Source organism: Phaseolus vulgaris, chromosome 6 (genome assembly GCF_000499845.2).
Source record: "Phaseolus vulgaris cultivar G19833 chromosome 6, P. vulgaris v2.0, whole genome shotgun sequence".
Classification (NCBI taxonomy): domain Eukaryota; kingdom Viridiplantae; phylum Streptophyta; class Magnoliopsida; order Fabales; family Fabaceae; genus Phaseolus; species Phaseolus vulgaris.
This window is the reverse complement of record NC_023754.2, coordinates 4545446-4567488: the sequence shown is the minus strand read 5'-3', so window position 1 is coordinate 4567488 and position 22043 is coordinate 4545446. Positions and strand designations below refer to the sequence as shown.

At 36.2% G+C, this 22043-nt stretch overlaps 1 long non-coding RNA gene across 1 annotated transcript; it reads left to right on the top strand.

Annotated features, from left to right (window-relative positions):
* The first annotated feature begins 304 nt into the window (after window positions 1–304).
* LOC137833010 (uncharacterized) lies at window positions 305–20826 on the top strand. Its single transcript, XR_011084645.1, has 5 exons — window positions 305–457; window positions 556–839; window positions 1109–1173; window positions 2019–2247; window positions 20193–20826. It is a non-coding gene; the product is annotated as an uncharacterized lncRNA (long non-coding RNA).
* Window positions 20827–22043: the final 1217 nt, after the last annotated feature.

The following is a 22043-nucleotide window of genomic DNA, read 5'->3' as shown; positions in this document are numbered from 1 at the left end:
ATTACACCACTATAGTATATTTTTTCATATAAATGTTACTAACAAAAAAGTAACTTTAACGCCGTGATTATTAAACTAATATATAGTATCTTTTTCAAATGTTACGAAAAGATTATTTTTCTAATTAAATAAAAAAATGAATTTGTTTTTATTTTCCAGAATTATTGTTCTATTAAATTTTTTATTAAATATATATTAATTTAAAAATTAAAAATATTCCATTAGAAATACTTTTTAAACTATGCATCCATTGACACCAAATCGCAAAGGCTAAGAAATAGAACTTAAAACACTAATATTCAGCTATTTTGCACTTCTCATTCGCGCCCTACATTTCGTGTTTTTTTTCTTCTCCCTACATTTCCGCATTGCGCCCTACTTTGTGCCGCTTCCGCCACTGTTGTGTCACCATCGCATGCACCTGCTGCGCAACACCGCGTGCCTCTTTCACATTCTCGTTCGTGCCATACTGTTTTCGCATTTCTTTCTTCTTTTTTGTGCGCCCTTCTTCTTTGTGCCACACTTCCATTCTCCGTTACTGTTGTTCCTCCATAGGTGCCCGTGAAGCACTGCGAAACAACCGTGGCGCGCCCCTGCTGCACAACAGTAGCTAATTCGTGTTTCCCTGTCAGTGAAAGAAGGAGATTCAAGGCTCTTTAAGACGGATTGAGATTGCGAAGGAACAAGCCTCAATGTCGCGCTTTCGTTGTTGGGAACCTGGCTTTTGCTGCTGCAACAAACCTGTGCCTCTGGCTATCTTGTGAGGAATTGTCATTCCAATTTCGCAACATTTGCGCCTAGAGTTTTTCTCAACAAATCTTTTTTCCGCTTATATAACAGTAAACTCCATCATTCTTCTATGAGTTTTCTCGTTTCTAGCTGATAATCTTAATTTTTAATTTGTTATTATTTTCTTTTACATTTGCCTAAGCTTTATAAGCTTTACTTAAGTCATATCTTTTGATTAGTTATCTCTTTGGCACACATTAGACAAATACTTAATTTATTAAGTCTCTTTACCTCAATTTGTATAGCAAACAGTAGAAAAATACTTTGTATGTTCTGTAGAAAATTCAAACTAAGCTTCTTTATGTTTTTACTCTTGTAGGAATTTTACCATGTGCACTGTTGATACCTGGCCTACTCGTTGTTCCCGAATATCCTAGATGGCTGGTAAGCTTTGCAAATCAATATTCTTAAAGTCATTAATATTGTTTACCACAAAATTACAAATTGAACGTATTTTCATGTTGTTCCATTGATCAGACATAATGGTACAACTTGTTCTCTTCCATTCATCTTTATACTTTTGAAGTTGTATATCAGTTTTGTGCATTGCTTGTTTCAAAAGCTTCTATGTGATATTATGATATGATGGGGATTTATAGCCAACACCATATCTATCAATCATGTCACACATTTTTGCAAAATCTAGATTTCTAATAACATTGAATGGGATGACACTTGTGTAGAAAAATTCAACAATTTAAGCATCACCTTTTTCTTTATCACCTCTCTTGTATATTTGATTTAGAGTAAATTGAACACCATTAGTACATTTACTGTTAAATATTTTGCTAGTGCTAGCACTTTGGTCACTCTCTTCCTCACCATCAATTACCATCAATTTGTCCAAGGCTATTGAACTTTATTTTTTTAATGAGGCATCTTTAGCTTTTGATACAACTTTCAACATTAAAACTTTGATTTCTTATGGTATTGATACACAAGGTTCAGAGTCATTCTAGTTTTGGCAAGATGATGTTTGAATCTGAAAATGTCTTCATTAAATGTTTTTGAGTAGTGATTACATTTTACCTTTTTTTCGTTCCCTAAACATTAGTTTCACGCTTCCATCCAATATTTTTTCTATTTCTTGTAGTTTTGGCAAGATGATGTTTGAATCTGAAAATGCCTTCAGTAAATGTCTTTGAGTAATAATTACATTTTACTCTTTTTTTTGTTCCTTGAAACATCAGTTTCATGCTTCCATCCAATATCTTTTCTATTTCTTGTAGTTCTGGCAAAATGATGTTTGAATATGAAAATGCCTTAAAAAGGATCCCAACGAAACCCACAATAGCAGCAACATACCTGTCGCGTGGCACGGTGTGTGGCGCTACGAGGTGAGGAGGCGTGACGAGGGGAGCCGGTGCACGATGCAACGAGGTGAGGATGACGACAATTTGGGGCGTTGCGAGGTGAGGTGGTGATGAAGATGAGAACGTGAACGAGAATGCGAATCAGGTAAAGAAAATCTAAATCCTAACCTAACATTTATGAAAACACCTCTCTGAATCGTTTTGGACATTTTTTTTTTCAAAACTCGGTGACTCGACCTCGAAGTTGATATTTGCACTGAGTTCACCGAGTCAGTCCGAATCTACCATAAGTCTACCAAAAAACAAGTTTACCTATGGTAACTTGCCAGACAGTACCAAACTCGTAAATTCGAATGGGTTCAAGGGTGAACCCGCGAGTTTGATAACCTTGGTCTCACCATCAATGCTCCATTATCGTTCGAGTGAAGCAGTTATGGTGAACTTTGCATTCCAACTTTATCACATGCGTGATGAAACTTGCCAGACAGTACCAAACTCGTAAACTCGAATGGGTTCAAGGGTGAACCCGCGAGTTTGATAACCTTGGTCTCACCATCAATGCTCCATTATCGTTCGAGTGAAGCAGTTATGGTGAACTTTGCATTCCAACTTTATCACATGCGTGATGAAACTGTATCCATAGTGAACGAGAGAGACCAATTTCTTCGCATGGTTAAGTGTTTCAATCCAAAACTTGTGACAATTGTGGAGCAGAACATGAACAAGAACACCAGCACCTCCCCTTTTCTCCAAAGATTTGTAGAAGCATACAATTACTACTCTGCTATGCTTGACACACTTGATGCAATTCTACCAAGGGAGAGCCAGGACAAGATGAATGTTGAAAGGAAATTCTTGGCTAAGGACATTGTAAATATTGTGGCTTGTGAGCGCAAGGTTGACAATGGCTGGCTTCATTCCATTCCCAATGAGCACAAATGTTAGAGAAGCAATTAGGAAACTAATTATTAAGCAGTATTGTGATAGGTTCAAGATAAAGGAGGAATTTTTATCTGAAATTTTCTCCCAGCCTATTATATCATAAACTTATTCCTTGTATGGGATATTGAGGACCTTGTTGTTGGTTGGAGTTGTGGTAAATGAATACATGTCAATTCATAATTCAAATAATGTTTTTTGAATACTTGTTATCTGACTATTGAGTTTTAAACTTCCAATTCTTTAAGGCCATGGTTAATGCATAATCTATGGGAAAGGGAGCTATGCCATGGATTAAAATGTCTGAGGTACATTTTTGTGGTTTTACATTTTAGACTTTTATTTCCAAAGTATAAGAATATCCTGAAATTATGATCTCATGACGATCTTTTAAGAAAACCAATAGAGGATATAGGCATCAATAAGTTGCCAATATATTTTATTATGGAAAAATATTATCACATTATTTGATTTGTGTAACCAATCCAACTAATTGTAAAGGTTTGGTTGAAGTTATTTGTTTTGTTGTTTCTCATCTGCCCTTCCTAAAAGACACAAGTCTAGCTAGTAAGTTGCTACCAAGTGGGAGGTAACCTGCTTTTTTTTTTTTTTATCAGCAAAGAATTAAATTAAATTAAAGGGGATACAAAAGGGGTATCCCAACCCTTTACACAAATCAAACCAAGTTCTGGGACCTCCAAGAGAGGAGAAAGCACCCCAAAGCTAGAAGGAAAAAAATCTGTTGAACTAAAACACCTTACACCATCACTTACTTTACTTCTAATGGTCTGCTGCTCTGCTACAAAAACCAGCAAAAAACCCCTCCACCAATTCAAAAACTTTCCTACCCAGTGGCTTACACCACGACATCCTCTTCTATTTCTTAGAAAAAGGTAGTAAGTTCTCTAGCACCTAAAGCATTCAGCGGAACTTCTACCACCTCAAAATCCCTATGATCCTTAGTTTTACCCTGTGACATCCAACCAAACCCGCTACCAGGCCACCAACTAAAGCTTTTCATTCCACTTACAACCTTGGCTTAAGAAAACCACCCAACATACCTTATAACTGGCCTATTCACTTAAACCAAAGCAAAAAAAATTAGCATCTTCCTATGTGTCTTAGCCCAAGTATCTACTATTAGATCGCAACTACAACAGCGACTTAGATCCCCTTTCAAGACCGAACCCACCCCACAGTACTACCAACTTGAAGCACATGACTCTCTCTTCCTAAGTTCACCATCCAACACCATCTAGTGCCTTTACTCCCCCCATCAGCATGATTGGCTCTGCCTGTAGCCATTTGGACTCATGCCAACATAGAGTCTTGAGCAAAAAGCAACGGTTGTTCCTCCACCAGACAACCCATCAAACAGAACAACATCAGTAGCGTCAACCATTCCTCAAAACTTACATCACCTGCCAACACCGTACTCTCATCCCCATCTTTCAAAACGGACCAGGAACCACATATTTGTTCCACAAAATCCTGTATACCAACCAGGCCCTCCACCTCTCCTCACCATTTGGCTTCAGCTTTGGACACTACTACCTCCAGAACTGGGAAAGCCACAATGGCCACTCCGCCCCTTCAACCTGAACTGCCATCTGCATCATCTGCATGAAATGAGCCATTACCCCAGTCTTACTTGTAACAGATCCACCTAGCCCACCTTACACCCTTCTGCACCATTATAGAAGGTAGGACCACCTCCTCCCCGATCGAATTCGAATAGAACCTTCCATCTCACCCCCACACAACTAGGCTGCCACAGGTCTCCTAAGCTAATAATACAATGGATAGGATTCAACACCCAATATGTTAAAGAGTATGAAAAATTATGGCCTTTGTGCTTTAACCATAACCACGAATTGAGCTGAGCCTTATGTAGCACTTCTTCCTCGTCCACTACTCCTTGGTGAAACATAACAAAATTTCTATGCTCCCACAAACACCACACTATGGCTGCCCACACCCCTTTCTAGACTAGATTTTGCTTATGGTTAGCCTGGAACAAATGAAAACTCTCGAAATGGGCCCTAATGTCATTATGTTGAACGAATACGATTCCAATCCACTTAAAGCACATAGTCCATACTCGCCATGCATGTTTACATTCTATAAAAAGGTGTTGGTTTGACTCATCCACGGTTTCACACAAGACACATTCAGAATTATTCATTTGAACCCCTCTCCTGCTCAAAGCTAATCTTGTCAGAATTCTGCCCCTTAGCACCCTCCATGCAGTGATCATCACATTAGGAAACGTCTTTACCTTCCATAGATGCTTAAACACCTCTACTTGAGGGCCCCTTTCCGACTCCACTAAGCACTCATATGCCGACCTTACTGTGTAACACCCGGACTCTCCACTTCTCCAAACCTGAGCATCGTTCACATCCCTTATAACATAGACATTGACAATATAATTACCAAGTTCAGATTCCAGCAATGTTTCCCACTCAAACCTTACTCTTCTCCATCTTAATGTCCATCTCCACACCGAAACTTCCCACACCCCGACCTCCTGCACCCTTTGACCTTGATTCAGCGAAAAAGAGTACAAACTTGGAAAAAAGGGTTTTTAGATTTGAAATACCAACCCACACATCCTCCCAGAATCTGACTTTGTTTCCCCCCCTAGTTTCCACCCTACATGACCTTGAAACCACCCTTCTCCTCCTCCCTCCCTACATATCTTCATCAGATCTCTCCACCACCATGACTGGTGTTTCACCTGTGTCTGCTCACAATTGTTTCCCAGTCCATACTTCGAGTCCAACACCTCCTTCCACCTCCCTTTATCATCAGAGATACAACGTCATTTCCACTTAGCCAACAACGCATAATTAAACTTGTGAATCTCTCTGATACCCAACCCACCTTCCTCACGCTTTCGACTTCTTCTCCTTACCCCATCCCCACAAAAACCTCCTTTGGATTATGATAATGCTCTTGCAAACCTCCTCCGGTGCTTTAAAGAGAGACAAATAGTACATCAGTATAGCAGACAAAACAGATTTGATTAGGCATAATCTACCTGCCATCGATAAGAATCTCCCTTTCCACACACTAAGCCTGGATTTTAGCTTGTTCAGAACAGGCTCCCAAAACTTTTTCTTCCTCGGGTTACCCCCCACTTCAAGACCCAGATAGCTAAAAGGTACACTCATCTGGTTGCAATTTAAAGTCTTCGTATAACAATTCATATTACTTTTTAGAACATTTATACCTGCTAATTTTGACTTGTGAAAATTAATCTTCAATCCTGAAGCTAGCTCAAACCCCTTGAGGATGGACTTTAAGGTAACCACATTTGAAAAGGAGTCTTGACATAAAAACAGCGTATCATCGGCAAACTGGAGAATACCCAGTTCCACCTCTTTCCTTCCTATTCTTAGACCAGAGAGGAGATTAACCTTCACCGCTTGCCTTACTAGCCCTGCAAGCCCTTCAAATACCACAATGAAGAGGAATGGAGGAAGATGATCCCCTGTCTTAGCCCCCTCGACGATTTAAATTCCTCCGTTGGGCTCCCATTCATAAGCACAAATACTGTTGCACTCTCCAAGCACCCTTGGATCCACATAATCCATTTCCTATGGAATCCCATCCTATATAGCATGTCATAAAGGAATTCCCATCTGACTGAATCATACGCCTTTTCAAAATCCACCTTTAGACGCAACCTTGACTTCCTTCGCCTCCTTAGCTCCTCTATCACCTCATTAGCCATCAAAACACTATCAAGGATCCCTCTATCCTTGTGAAAGGCCGATTGGCAATCATCAATAATGGCAGGGAGCACTTTCTTAAGCCTACCTGCCAACACCTTTGAAATAATTTTATACATGGCACCTACTAGGGGGATAGGTCTGTATTGCTCCAGGTTGGTTGGGTCCCTTACTTTGGGTACAAGAGCTACAAATGAGGCATTGCAGCCCTTTGGAATTACGCCATTCTTGTGGAAGAGAACCATTGCTTCCACGACTTCTTCTTTTATGAACTCCCAACTTTTCTTGATAAAGTTCATATTAAAACCATTTGGTCATGGGCTCTTCGACCCCTCACAAAGCCAAAGGGCCTCCCTTATTTCTTCCTCGGCGAAGTCAGCAACCAGGGACAAATTGTCCTCTATGGTGATAGTCTTAAACTCCACCCCATCAAGTCTGACTCCAAAGTCTCTTGTGGCTTTAAATCTATTTTCAAATAGCCTTTTTGCTTCGATGCGCACCGTACCAGGTTCCTCGCACCACAGGCCCCCAACCTCCACCCCCTTTACTTCATTTCTAAGCCCTCTCCACCTCAGGGATGAGTTATAAAACTTAGTGCAAGAGTCCTCATTCTTAAACCAACACGCTCTAGCTTTTTGACAGATAAGGGAGTCAATCTTTTTTTTCAGTTACCATCAACCTACCAACCAAATCATATCTTTTCAGTCTATCAATTTCCCCAAGGTCATCATTACAGTCTTTGCAGTCCAGGTCCTCTATCTCTTGCAGCAACCTCTTCTTTTTAGTGTGAAGATTTTCAAACACATCCCTATTCCATATTTTTAGGTCTTCCTTTAGGCACTCCAGCTTCAACTTGATCTTTTGAAATGCTCCCCCTGTACAAAGTAGGATACCCACTTGTCTTTGATCATCTCACAGAACCCCCTTTCCAACAACCAGGCATCAACGGATTGAAAGGGTTTGGGCCCCCAATCCTTATCCAGGGACTTCACCACAATAGCACCGTGATCTGAGACTTCCCTATTTTACACATATTGTTTGCTCATAGGCCACTTGTCCAACCACTCTTCTGAGACAAGCACTCTGTCTAGTCTACTCTTAGCAAATCCGTTTGCTTTGAACCAGGTGAATTTCTTACCTACTAAAGGCAGATCAAGAAGAGCGTTTGTATCAATGAAACTATTAAAGCCCTCAATCTCCCTTGCTTGATCAGCCCTATCCCTTATTTCTTTCCTTTCACTTTGGCTTCTAACAACATTAAAGTCACCACAGAGACACCACACTTTATCTTGACAGGCCCGTTTTACACTTGACAACTCCTCCCACGTGATCTTCTTATCACTCAGATTACAGGCAGCATAGACATTTACCACTGCGCATCTGAGTTCAAATTTGTGATTTTTACCGAAGACAGCGATGAACCCTTTTCCCATAACATGACTCTCATAACTAAATTCATCCTCGTACCACATAGACAACAAACACCCTCCTCCATTGGCACCTTCATGATGGAGCCAACCAATTCTATTACTCCCTCATAGGGAGCAACATTTTTGTTGCGTTACAACATTAGCTTTTGTCTCTTGCAAGCACACAAACTCCACCCCTTCTCTTGCTATGACATGACGTAAGTACCTAGATTTGGTGCTCCCCCTACCCCTCTTATATTTAGGCTCAAAATAATCATAAGGATACATACCTTCCTCCAATCTTCGGGTCCATAGCAACCTCTTCATCACGAACATCCATACACCCATATTCCTTCACTACTTCCTCTTCTTCCTCATGACAAATAATCCCCATTTGCTTTCCAATGACCCACAGAGAAGCTGGTTCCGCCAGATTGACTGTTGCATGTAGATAGGAATTGCATTTATTAATCTCCGATGGCCCTGCCGAAGCAACTCTGGACCTTGGGCGAGCTGAGCATCTCGGATAGGGGCATGAGTCCCCCAATTCCAATAGACCTTTCTTTTTGCGCCTAATGGGTGGAGAATTTCATCTACGCTTCAAGACAACAACGTCCATACATAATTAGGGAAGAGAACCCACACCCATCGATGTTACCTCTACCGCTCCATCATCAACATTGCCTCCTCGCACACCAAAATTATAACCCACCCGGTCCATTATCAATAATATTCCTTTTTGTATCTTGCTTCCTGCGGTTCGGTTTGAAGACGATACCTTACGACCTACATTGCTCCCACTCACCTTCAACCCTTCTCTGCAATTACCTCTCTCTTGGTTAACAATTCCTTTTGCACCCCTATCGCCAAAAGTTGGTGGAGTAACTTGGCCCATGTATTCCTCAGATCCTTCATGCACCTGGACTAGGCCGCAGGGCCCTACTTCACCAAGATGGGCCTTTGAACCACTGGCTCGATTCGATAAGTCAGATACATATTTAAGGTTAATGGAGCACTCAATATCTACAACTACTTTAGCCGTCTCTGAAAAAACAAGGTTACTATAACTAGCCTTTAATTGTACTAGGTCAGTGAAGTTGACAAGGTCAGAGCCATTTTGTTCATTACATCCCATCCGATCCTCCACCGTCATCCCCATCTGACCAACACTCCTCACCTTCTTTTAACCAGATCTTCAACCTACCACTCTTCACAGAAAGAGCCGATTCTTCAACGTAAGTTTCCGAGGATGACACACTCTTAGAGGAGTCACCACAACAGGGATTAGCACGGTACCCCCCTCCCTCAAAACCAGAGAGCTCCTCTTCAATGAGGATATTACACATGAGCTTATTAATCTTCACTTTCCTCGCCATTTTAGCGCTACCATTATTCACAAGGCGTACTTTCAGTCTGGCGTATTCCACAACCTCCTAGGATAACGTTGATGCATCAACAAACACCAATGATGCCGACTTGGACAATTCTTCAATCACCTTAGCGAAACAATTCATGTTCCAGAATTGTAAAGGCATCCCATAACACCTCACCCACACCACTCTATGGCTAGCTTCACTTCCATCCGACCAAGGCCTAATGCTAGTGAAGACATTGTTGAACCAGCCTGTATTTAACCGCATAACATCCTCCATAACCACCCCTTCTACTGGGGATACCAAGACCAAGTCGTCACCTAGATATCTCACCCTAACCATAGACATTCCCCCCTTCACTATTTCCTCTTCCAGCTTCTCAAAATCCATGGAACCTCCTAATTTCCCGACAATACTTTTGGCCAGCCACAGGGGAGCACATTGTTGAGTACTGAACGACAAACCCTTCCATTCCTTTTTAGGTTCACCTACTACAACGTCAACATAGGATCTGCTCCTATTCTTCTCCACCCACTTCTCTTTGCTCCTTTGTTTCCCATAGTGCTTTGTTTCCTTTGAGAACTTGTTCCTTTCCTCCTCATACTTCACTCCCTGCGCCCTCCGCTCTTCCCTTTTTGTTCCCTCCTGATACCTCCTATACTTCGGAATATTCACATGGAGCTTCCTATTTCCAATGTAGATCTGGTCAAGCTCTCTTTCAAGTCGCACCACGTTTTTTACGTCGTAGAAACTCACAAATCCGAACCTCCTTCCCCATTTGTTAAGTTTACTTGAGATAAAAACCTCCTTCACCCTTGCCCATTTTTGAAATACATTGACCATATCCCTTTCACCCATACCATGTGAGAAGTTCGAGAAGAAGAACGTAACAAAATCATAATTATACCCCGCTCCGCTATCTCTGCCCACTCCGCCTCTTTTGGTCATCTCTCATGCTAGTTTTGGATGGTGCAACTCTTTCGGGGAGGGTGGTGTGTTAAGCTGCAGCTGGTTCTAAAGGTATCTGTTCTGGTTTTTGTGCTTGTGTGCTGCATAGACGTTGTTTTTTAGCTGCAGTTTTGGTGCCTTTTGATGCTTTTTTAAGAAGCCTAGTAGGCACTGGTATTTTCAGGTTTAGTAGCTGTTTGTAAAGCATAAATTATTTTAGTTTGTGGCCTTATTCTTTGGTGTTGTTTTAGCCTTTTGTTGTGTAGGTTCTCTCTTTTGTTTAAGACTCTTTTTTGTTTTGTTAAAACAAGTGTCAAAGAGTCTAGGTCTTGCTTGTTGTTTTTATAAGCCAATCTTTGTATATGGGTTGGAACATTCATAAAGTGTATCTTTTAATTCATTTGTCTATTGATAAAAAAAATTGCTACCAAAAGAATCATCCACCTATCTAGTTTTATGATTAGGAATAATGAAGTTAGAATATCTGACAACATGAAAACAATTGCACTTTTTTTAAAAAATAATAATAATCTTTTTAATAGTTTAGTTTGCACCATTAATATAATCAATTTAATTTAGTTATTGAAGTATTTGAAAAATATGTTAAAATATTACTTTTTAAATAAAAAGGTTTAGTAACATTTTTATAATGTTATCTTTTTATTAAAAAAATTACTAAAAAAATTTAATAACATTTTTAAAATATCATCTCTTTATTAAAAAAAGTATTTAACATATTTAGTAACATTTTTATGATGTTACTTTTTTATTAAAAAAATTATTAAAAAGATTTAGTAATATTTTTAAAATGTCACAATTTTATTAAAAAAATTACTAAACATTTTTAATTATATTTTCATAATGTTACTTTTTTATTAAAAATATTATTAAAAATTTAATAATATTTTTAAATGTTACCTCTTTATTAAAAAAAAGTTACCAAATATTTTTAATAACATTTTTATAATGTTATTTTTTCTTAAAAAACCATTACTAACAAATTTAGTAAAAATATTTTTATTAAGTAAATGTTATTAAAAGTATTTAGTAACATTTTTATAAATGTTTCTATTGATATCTAAATTCTTTTAGAAACATTCAATATACATTACATTCGATAAAATGTTATTAAATTATATTAGTAACATTTTCTTTGATTTAGTATTTTTTTTATGTTACTAATTATTATATATGTAGTAGTATCCGTGGATGAATTAATGATCAAAACCTCTCTTTATTGCTTAAATGTAGACAAAAACGAACATGAATAGGGATGTAATCCGAATGTGCGTGCAAATTTAAGACTGAATAAAATCAAATTATGCAGCAATTTTCTTAGCCTAGGAGTACAAATAAGTTATATTGTTCAAGATCGTGCATTGAGTGAATTCACTCCATATAGTGAGGTTGGAAAAAAGCACTCAACAAGCAAAACTTGGCTAAGAGCATTGCCCGTGTTCTAAAGAGATTAGCTCAAAGACAAATTTTAGGGATGAGCTAAAAATGGCTAAGCCAAGATGAAAATGTTGAGTCAATTTTCCCTACATTGAGAGAATTTGGCCTGGCCTGTAATAAGCGGATTAAAAAATGACTTATTGAACTTAGAAATAATTGAACAAAATTATGAAAAAAAAACTTACTTCTGTTAGGATCGGATCTTATTAAAATAGTTGTTACAAAAAATTGGAACCTATAGTAGGTAAATATCAACAATCTATTCTTAGATTGTGAGTTATTTGAGTAAGTATACATGAATATTTCTCATGTTACAAAACAACCAAGACTATTTTGTAAGTTAAAGAAGTTTATATTGGACTTATACAAGCTTTTAGACAATGGTTCTACAAGTTCTCTGCTCAACATTAATACAACATGGTTTTATACACTTAAAAAAGATTACAATCTATTCACTTTGTTAAGACGCTAGACGATCTATCAGTCTCTTGATACAAAAGTCTAAACATTTTGATAACAAACATTAAAAGGTGTGTTATGTTTTATAAGAAATCTCACTCATGTGCATTATTAGGTGATCTTAATAATAGAAGATGAACAAAGACTCACTAGATGATCTTACAACAATGAAAAAATTTGTTAGATAGTCTAGTTAAAGACCTTTAAATGATCCTATCTTGGTCTCAGTGATTGGACAAATCTCTAAGAGTTTACATGACAACATTTAAATAATATTGTCAAAATAAATAGTTCATATGAGAATAAATGCACAAGACAGTCTCACAAGGCTGATTAGAGGATCTCAATAAGAAGGTCTCGTCATGTGATCCCATTACTCATGGATACCTCAAATGATATCATCATACGATCCCAAAGGCATAACTAGTTGGGCGAATACATAAGCACCAAGAAAGCTCAACTATACAGTGCTTTATAAACTCATCAAACAACTGATAAGAGTTAAATTGTTGTAAAATTCATAGTAAGTTAAGCATTCATAATGTATAAAGTACATAGAAAAATAACCTTAACTAAATTCATGCAAAACCCCACAAAGAAAGCCTTGACTGGAGAGGAGCATAGAAGAAGAAGAATAATCTAAGAAATCTTAGAGAAAAAAAAAACAACAAATAAACAAAAATATAAAAAAAAGATCAATCCACACAGCGTATGAAGATAGGCTAAGTGGATTGGTTCCAGAGAACAAGCATTGAAGAACTTCCTAATCATTGTGCATTAATGAGATGTACTGAGCGAATTGAGGCCATAAGAATCAAAAATACAAAGTTTAAAAGGAAGAAAAAATTCACATGGACTAAATTCTCTATACTTATGTATTTTGTTGCTTATCTTTGGAAGATGATGAGAGGAGCTTGAGGAAATGTGGAGGAAGTAAAACAATGAACCGAGAATTTATAGTGGAGAGATGAAAATAGCCTAGTGAAAGGTTAGGCCAATTCACTATGAAATGTTCTAGGAGAGACTAAGAGGAAAAGTATCCTAAAGAGAGCTTAGGCAAGTGTTTTGGCTACAATTTGGCAGTATAACGCTAATCAATTCCAATATAATTTTACAAGAGACTAACACACTTATTTATAGTGTTAGGATTAGCCCAAAAGAGAGCCAAAATTCAAATTCAAATTACAACCCTAGATTTAGAAGAGTCAATGAGAGTGTGTCAAGTGGAACTCATGCTTTCATGTGCCTTGACCTTTTCAAATGAAAGGTTGACAAGTGTCATCCTCTCAAATAAGAGTTTAACAAGTGTTACCTCTTCACTAGTGCAAATCTTCTCTATTGAGGAAGTGTCATGTGGCTAGTTACACTCTCCATGCCTAGTCACACTCTACACGCCTTCTCCTATGTGTAACACATGTTAATTTTGTCCTTCTTTTGTGTGCAACTTTTCTTGGATGTATAGGGTTTACATTGGGCTTATAGAATCCCAAATGTAACCCTAAATGTCTTATGACATCGATCATATTCTAACCCTATTATACCCCTAACCCGAATACAAGGCCCAAAATCCTACTCTATTTGTCCTAAAATACAAGGCTCAATTATCCTATGTTAATAGGCCCAATACATGGCCCGTGAAATATTAAACTATTTTATACAATTAAAGAAACTAAAGATTGGCCCCAAAATGATGTTGACTTGCTTCCTTTGAAGTCAGCTGAGAATCAATCTTCTTGTGTTCTTATGACCAATGTTGTAACTGATGTTAGGAAGGCTTGGAGGTCTTCTTTGATATGTTTTATTCCTTTCTTCATCCTAGAATTGTTTGTTGAACAAAGACTTTGATGACTCCAAATCTTGACGAATTATGTGAAGTCATGTTGCTGCTTGTTTTGTTGAGTATTTTGTATTGTTTGAATTTGTAATTCTCTTTAAGAATTGATCCAAGGCCATTTAATCTTGAAACCTTTTAAAAAGATATGTTTTCAAAGAGAAGTGAAAAAACAACCAGTTGTTTATCGTTTCAACCGGTTGTTTTACACTCAGAAGCTTTTGAAAGAGTTTGCATAGAGTCAGAGGGTGTTCTGATATGTGGTGTGTTGTAATTGACAAAGGAAGTGTGTGTTCTTGAGAGGTTCAATATCACTTCTTTGGTGTATGTGGTTTGTAATATGTGGCTGATTACTTAGTGGAATACACAGTGGTTTCTGGGGACTGGATGCAACTCTTAGTTAAGAGTGAACTAGTATAAACCTTTTGTGTTGATTTCTCTTCCCCTTATCTCATTTAAATCTGTTTCAATTTGGTTTTTATATATTGCTGATAAAAACAATCGGTTGAATCGAAGAAACAACCGATTGATTTTCTGGAATCAAGTTAGAAACATATTTGATTTTGGTTGATCTTGTTCTATATCTCTTTTATTCTGCTTGTGACTTTCATTAAACCTTCAAATTTTTTGAAAATCTTGCATACACAATTCACCCACCCCCTCTTGTTTTAGCCTTGAAATTATAACATTGTCTTCTTTAGTGGACCTACAAAAGATAAAAAAAAATGCCAATTAGGCCTATATGTGCAAGTAAATGCTTACAAAACTTTAGGTCTTCATCCTTCTTATTCCGTGGGTGTTTGTGGTTGGACGATTTCAATGAAAAAGGGGTCAGACAAAGGTATAGACGATGGTTCCTCTTAGAACAGTCACCTATACCCTTTTTTGGACCTTATTTGTTTTTGTATCTTACGTATGCTATAGGCAAAAGTTCTAAGAGGAATTGATGGAACCTTAAGAGATAAAGCAACCACTAAGCTAGCCCAACCCTTCAGAATGATGACCAGGAGTAACATAAGACCTAGGGCTAGGTTAGGAGTTGTCCATAGCCAATGTATCTAAGCCTATCATTCCTCAGAGGATTACCAGGAGTAGAGCCCACATGATTGGACCTGAGCACTAGTTATTTTCATTACTTTTAATTTCATTAGAGTAGAGTGTACTTAGTAATTTAGGTTTGGTTGAAGTTCACTTTCTCTCCATGCGCCACCTAGGTTAACACTCCATTACCCTACCTTTTAGAATCCTTCCAATGGTGGCCATATTGACGTAGGGGACTTGACCTGCCCGCCTACTTTTCCCCCTCCCTCTCTCTTGTTTTCCAAGGCACTCTCTGTTATAAATAGAATGATTTGCCTCTTGTATTTTTATATTGAATTTGAATAGAAAAGAAACTCTGCTTGAGTGTTTAGTGAGTGTTTTCTTCTAAATTGTGGGTATTATCTTGTGAGAGCATACTTCAAGTGGCGACTGTTGAACAAGATGCTTTGATGTCTACAAATCCAAGTGGAAAGCTTGAAGATCTTGCTTTTGTTGTGTGTGTATGTCTAGTTGTTTGAAACTTGTTAATTCACTCCTTAAGTTGATCTAAGTTCAATTGAATCTTTAACATTTTGAAAAGATGGATTTTCTAAAAGAAGTGAAATTACAACAGGTTGAAATTTCGAATCAACAGGTTGTTTTAACACTTACTAGATTTTAAAATGATTTGAAAAAGCTTTGTCTTTTCCTTTGCTGTCAAACAAATTTTAACAGGTTGAAATTTTGAAACAACATGTTTTTTGGCACTTAGTAGATTTTAAAATGATTTGTAAAAGCTTTGTCTTTGCCTTTGCTGTCAAACAAATTTCAACAGGTTGAAATTTCAAAACTACAGGTTATTTGACACTTAGTGGATTTTAATGCTGTCAAATAAAAATCAATCGGTTATTTTGAAAAATCAATCGATTGTTTTGCTGAAAACCTTAACATAATTTTGTTAAGTGGTTTTTCTGTTTTAAATGATTCCAACTACTTTTGGGCTTTTGTTGTAACTGTTTTAACCATTTTGATTGAAAGATAAAAAGGTGGTTTTACGCTCCTATGCATTAACTAAGTGAGAGAGATTAATCAAAGAGAGTTTTCAAGTTTTCAAAGAGCTTTTGGATCATCTCAAGTGTGTGGAATATGATTAGGTCTTGTATTCTGATCTTTAATCTTGTGATTCATCTAGGTGTATTCTATTCCCTTCTTAATAATTGTATTTTTGTACTGGTGTTGCCAAGAAGTGTTGTGTGTTCTTGAGGGGATCAAGATCAACATTCTTGGAGTGGTGTGGTGTTTTCCAAGGAGTGATGTGTGTTCTTGAGTGGTTCAGGATCATCACTCTTGGTGTGTGTGAAATCCTGTAAATTCAGAGGGTGTTCTGACTTGAAGTGTCTGGTTGCAAAGAGGATGAGTGAGTCTTGTGGTTGCAAAGAGGATGAATGGGTCTTGTGGTTTTCAATATCACCTCTTTGTGGATGTGTTGTTTGTAATCTGTGATTGATTACATAGTGAATTCTCAGTGGTTTCTGAGGACTGGATGTAGTTCAGGTGTTGAGTGAACCAATATAAACATTTTGTGTGAATCTCTTTATCCTTACACTTTTTAAATTGCTTTAAATCTGTTTTGATAAAACTACTGATAAAAACAATCGGTTATTTCGTTAAAACAACAGGTTGATTTTTTGCATCAAGCTTAAAACTGTTTTATATTTGGCTTAACAGTTTTTCCATTGATTAATTCTTCATAGCCTTTCACTCTACCTTCAATACTTGCGAAAATCTTTCAAAACCAATTCACCCCTCTCTTGTTTTAGCACTATAATTCTAACAACGACTCTTCACCACTCATCTTGGAATCATCTCTCATTCCAAGTGTCGTGACCACCATCATTCCTCCATAAGCTTTTCTCATCTCTCTCGTTTGTTTTCTTCCATTATGCCTTCCATTACTCCTTCCATAATTCCTTTCAATTGTGTTCTTTATATTCATTTTCCATTCCATCATCCTTTGGATATTTGTTATCTTGCTTTGTTTCCATTTCTTGCAATCATCATTTTCACTTTATTATTGTGTTTTTTCTCTTTTGTTCTCTAGAAGAAAACATTCACACTTAACCACTTGGTTAAGTTCGTGTCCAGTGGCAATATTCTTTGAGGTTCTCGCCATTTTCTGCTAATTCTAAAAGCTTAAACAAAAGTGAAACTTTTAAAATCTGTCAATTTAAAATCAACTCACATCAGGAATCGTCCCATATAGCAGTATAAATAGACTACGATTGTGTAGTCTCTATAATTCAAAATTATAGATAATATTCGCATAAACCAAGGCTCTAAAATCACCATCTCATGGCTTTAAAAACAGTTGTATAAAGACATTTTTACAGTAGTGTATGAATAATCAGTGGTCGTTCCTCGTCATTGAGCATCAAACACCTACCAAACCCAAGGAAATTTAATATAAAAGACAAAACATGCATCTATAAACAACAATATAACTCTAGAAATATCACAGTGTCATCCAATCCCAACAAAATAGATTTAACACCTCATAATAAAGTCTTACAGTACAATGCATGATAAGAAGCTAATTTACAACAAACACATATCCTTGAATGTTGTGGCCAGCTTGGCTTCTGTACTCTCTTGTCCAGAGATTATTCCTCACTTCTTCTAAGGTTTTGGCCTTCTTGACTTGATTGGATTTTGAAGTTTAGACTCTCTGAGCCTAAATCAACATAATTTCTCTATCTAAGCCTCTTTAAGGATCTCACTTGATCCTTCTAACTTAAATCTCTTAGTACCTCTTAATGTTCTGAGGCCTTTTACTTTCTTTCACATCCTCTTAGTACCTAATTGCCTCTTGATGCTTTGGACGTTACCCCAATGTCCTATTTATAGATTTTAGAATTGGGATTCAAGGATTTCTGAGGAGGCTAGTGCTTCGCTCAGCACAAGCCAACGAATTAGCTTTCTTCTTAAGCATTCCTTTTGGCTTCAATATTTTAATCTTTGGCTTTTTGAAGTTTCAAAGTCAAAGATTGGCTCCATATCTTGCTAATCCCTGCCAAATCTTAATCATGAGGGATGTTTGGCTTCACATAGGCTCTAAGTGAAATCCTTTTGATCTCCTCTTTGTTCATTTTGACTTGAGCCCTTTCGGATCGAATTTAGGTTTTCTTCATGGTGAAGGACTCTTATGTGCTCAACTATTTTGATTTTGCTTTTTTTGCTCAACCTCCTTATTCTAGGATTTCTTGGATGTCATGGCCTTAATTCGCTCAGTGGATGTAGGTGCGTTCAGCGTTTTGAAAATTTCCATTCGATGAGCCCTTTCCCATGTGTTGGACGAATTGGCTCTAATGTGGTATCCTTGTTTGGTTTGTTTTTTTGCATAATTCTCCGTAGTTTTTTTCTTCTCTTTATGTTCTTCATATATAGCTTTGGTTGGAGTGATTTGCCATGCTTCTTACTGATATCTGTACAATTTTCTCCTATTTTACATGCCATTTTGCCTATGAATTCTATTACAATTATACACTTATTACAAAGTGAAGAATGTGATACAGAGTAGAAAAGCGCATTAAAGCAGTGCAGAACGTGATTCAAGGAATATCAATATCATACCTCAACGTTCACAAACTCAAGTAAGAGAATCAGAAACCAGAGACGCATAGTTAATGACAAAGCGGTTATTTCCATATTCAGCGTCTAAGGTAATTGCAGTGAAGTAAGTGACAGAGATATGATTGAAGAATCAGTCACATGCATTTAAGGATTAACGTTCACTTCAAAGATCATAAAAGAAACAATTCAAATTGGTTCATATGCTCAAAGGCGCAAATAATATAATCAAAGAAAAAGTTGCCATATTTAGCGTCCGACGTGATGAAGATAATGAATAATGCACAAAAATGAAGGATACCTAGAGAGTACAATATTAATGAATCAACTTTCACATTGGAACTAAAAACTCGACATAGCCTTAGTATTTTGGATGAACCAGTAAAAATATTTATGCATAGTATTTTTTATCCATCATCTATTATATTATATAATTTATCTTGAGTTGATAAAAGAAAAATTGAGTTTAGGTTTCATTCAATCTTCCTTATGGAATCAGTTGCCTACAGAGTCTATACAACATATGGACTATGAGTTCAAGATTGTTGCATGTATTCGTTTTTTGTTAAAAACTTAGTCAAGATACAAGTTTAGAAAGAAACTAATGGTGCCCGGCTTGTTTAGATCCTAAGATTAGGCTTAAAATATCTATTTTGTATACCTTTTTTTCCGTGGCATAATTTTAAACAGAGAAAACTAATTAATTTGCACACAATAGGTCCATCTAACTCAAACTTGTAACATGCTAGTCAAACTTCAACTACTTAATTTAAACAAATATGACAGTAGAATGGTCTATTACTGTATTACGCATATTTAGGTGGTTAACATATATGAATCTTTTTATGGTACTAAACCAATACCTTTAACTTTCATAGAAGCTAAAACCCTTCCAACATAATATCCATATCCTTTAAACTGACCAATAATAGAATTTGAGTTAGGAAATTCTCAAGTTTGATATGAGATCGTAGAATCCATTATGCAGTAAAATGATCAAACCAAAACATTTTTCCGATGTCTTTCCTAATAAGCAAACTTGTTATGGCCTACGAAACTCAAACAAAAGAAAGAATTAAAACTTTCAGAATTTCTGCACACAAACTAATAGCTTTGGAAATTCTTTGACACTAATATCAACCAATAATCCACTGAATTTAATAAACAAAAATGTATTACAAAATCTTGATAACTACTCTTGCTACAACTCAAGAATCACTAAAGAAACTCTATATGAATTTATCAAACATACTGAAATAGTTTCTGTCAAATAACTGTAAGATTGTTGCTAGTTTTCAAGGGTTGGCAAAGAGTAACGACACAAGGGACAGACGCGACTAGTTTTGAGCCATGTGAGAATACAGTGTAGATGAAACTCATGATGGCATGGCATTGTGTAGCACTCGCAGTTGATATTCAACTCTTCTAAGCAGATGCAACAATCATCACTCCCTTCCACCACCGTACATTTCTTCAAGAAGGTCTTTGTTATGGTTTCATTCGACTGATTCATTCTATAAACCTCCCACGATTCTTCCCCAGCTGCATGATTTCCAAAATCCAATATTATAACTGTCACAAATAAAGGGATGACTTGGTGTTGAGATTCCAAAGGGAGATAATCATCAATGCTACCAACTTCAAACAGTTCTTGAACTGAGGAAGCTACCCCTTCTGTTATTTCATCAATGGATTCAATGGGGAAGCTTAAGCCTGACAAAAGCGACTGTAAGAAAATTTGACCCTCTCGAAAGAAATCATTAGAGGGAATTGATAATGAAGAAAACAGATTTTGTAACCCTTCTGAATCTGTGTCAACTGAGTGATATACAATTTTGATGTGGAAATTGAAAGTATCACCAGACACAATCGTTGTGTCTTGGTTATCCAACCTCAACACGTTATAGTAGTATCGTTGTGACTGCATTCTTTCTCAATGTTATGGAAAACGAAACAAAGTATACTATTCTGCAAACTTTTCAGAAAGAAACTATTCTCTATATGAGGATGATAGAAAGATCCAATTCATATATATAGAATGATAAATATATATGATATTAATGAATTAATGCATTAAATCCTAGTCCAAGAATATCTTGGTATTTATCTTGAGTATGATTAAATTGTGTATAATAAAGATATATTCTTATTATATTATAATGAATTAATTTAGGTATTATATATTTTAAAAGAGGATTTTCTTGGGTATGCAAAATGCACGTGGCATCATGATATTGACATAATCGTTGGTTATTCAACCTCAACACGTTATAGTAGTATCGCTGTGACAAGAAAAATCTAATTCATATATAAGAAAATTTTATCCGGTAAATAAATGTAACAGGAATCACCGTACTGATATTTCCGTTTTTTAAAATCCCCTATACACAAACCGCTTTTCATTTTAAAAACATTATTATTATTTTTTATTATATAGATGTAACTTTAAATTTTAGAAGTATTACACTTGGATCCTAATTACTAAAACTACTGTAAGTGAAATAAACCAGAATTATAAATATAATTTGAAAAATTTTCAAAGTATCATTGTAATCTATTTTATTATAAAAAAGAGGTAAGTAGAAAGATGTCACATCACATCACTATATTGATATTTTTTTCCGTAAAAATATATGATTTATTTATATATTTATTTTATTCGTAACTAATTATTATTTAATTATAGTAATTAAGTTACGTGTAATTAAGGCACGTATGATGAATTTATATTCTGATTAAATTAATCAATTCATATATTCAATCTTAAGCAATCTTGATCGTATCATTCCAGTGTAATATATATTATTCAGTTAATGCATTAAATCCTAGTCCTAGCATATCTTGATTTTATCTTTTAAGTACAATTAAGTTGTATATATTAAGATATATTCTTGTTACATTACTCAATTAATATAGTTATTATATATTATAAAATAGGATTTTGTTGCGTATGCAAATATAGTTATATATATATATATATATATATATATATATATTCACAACAAAATACTATAATATTTAGTTATAGTAATTAATACGTCACTACAAGAAAAAATGGTTTTAACGGGGTTATTTTTACATTACCTAGGGTTAAAACCTCCATTAAGTCATTTACCCAGGGTTGTAATTTCCCTCGCTAAATC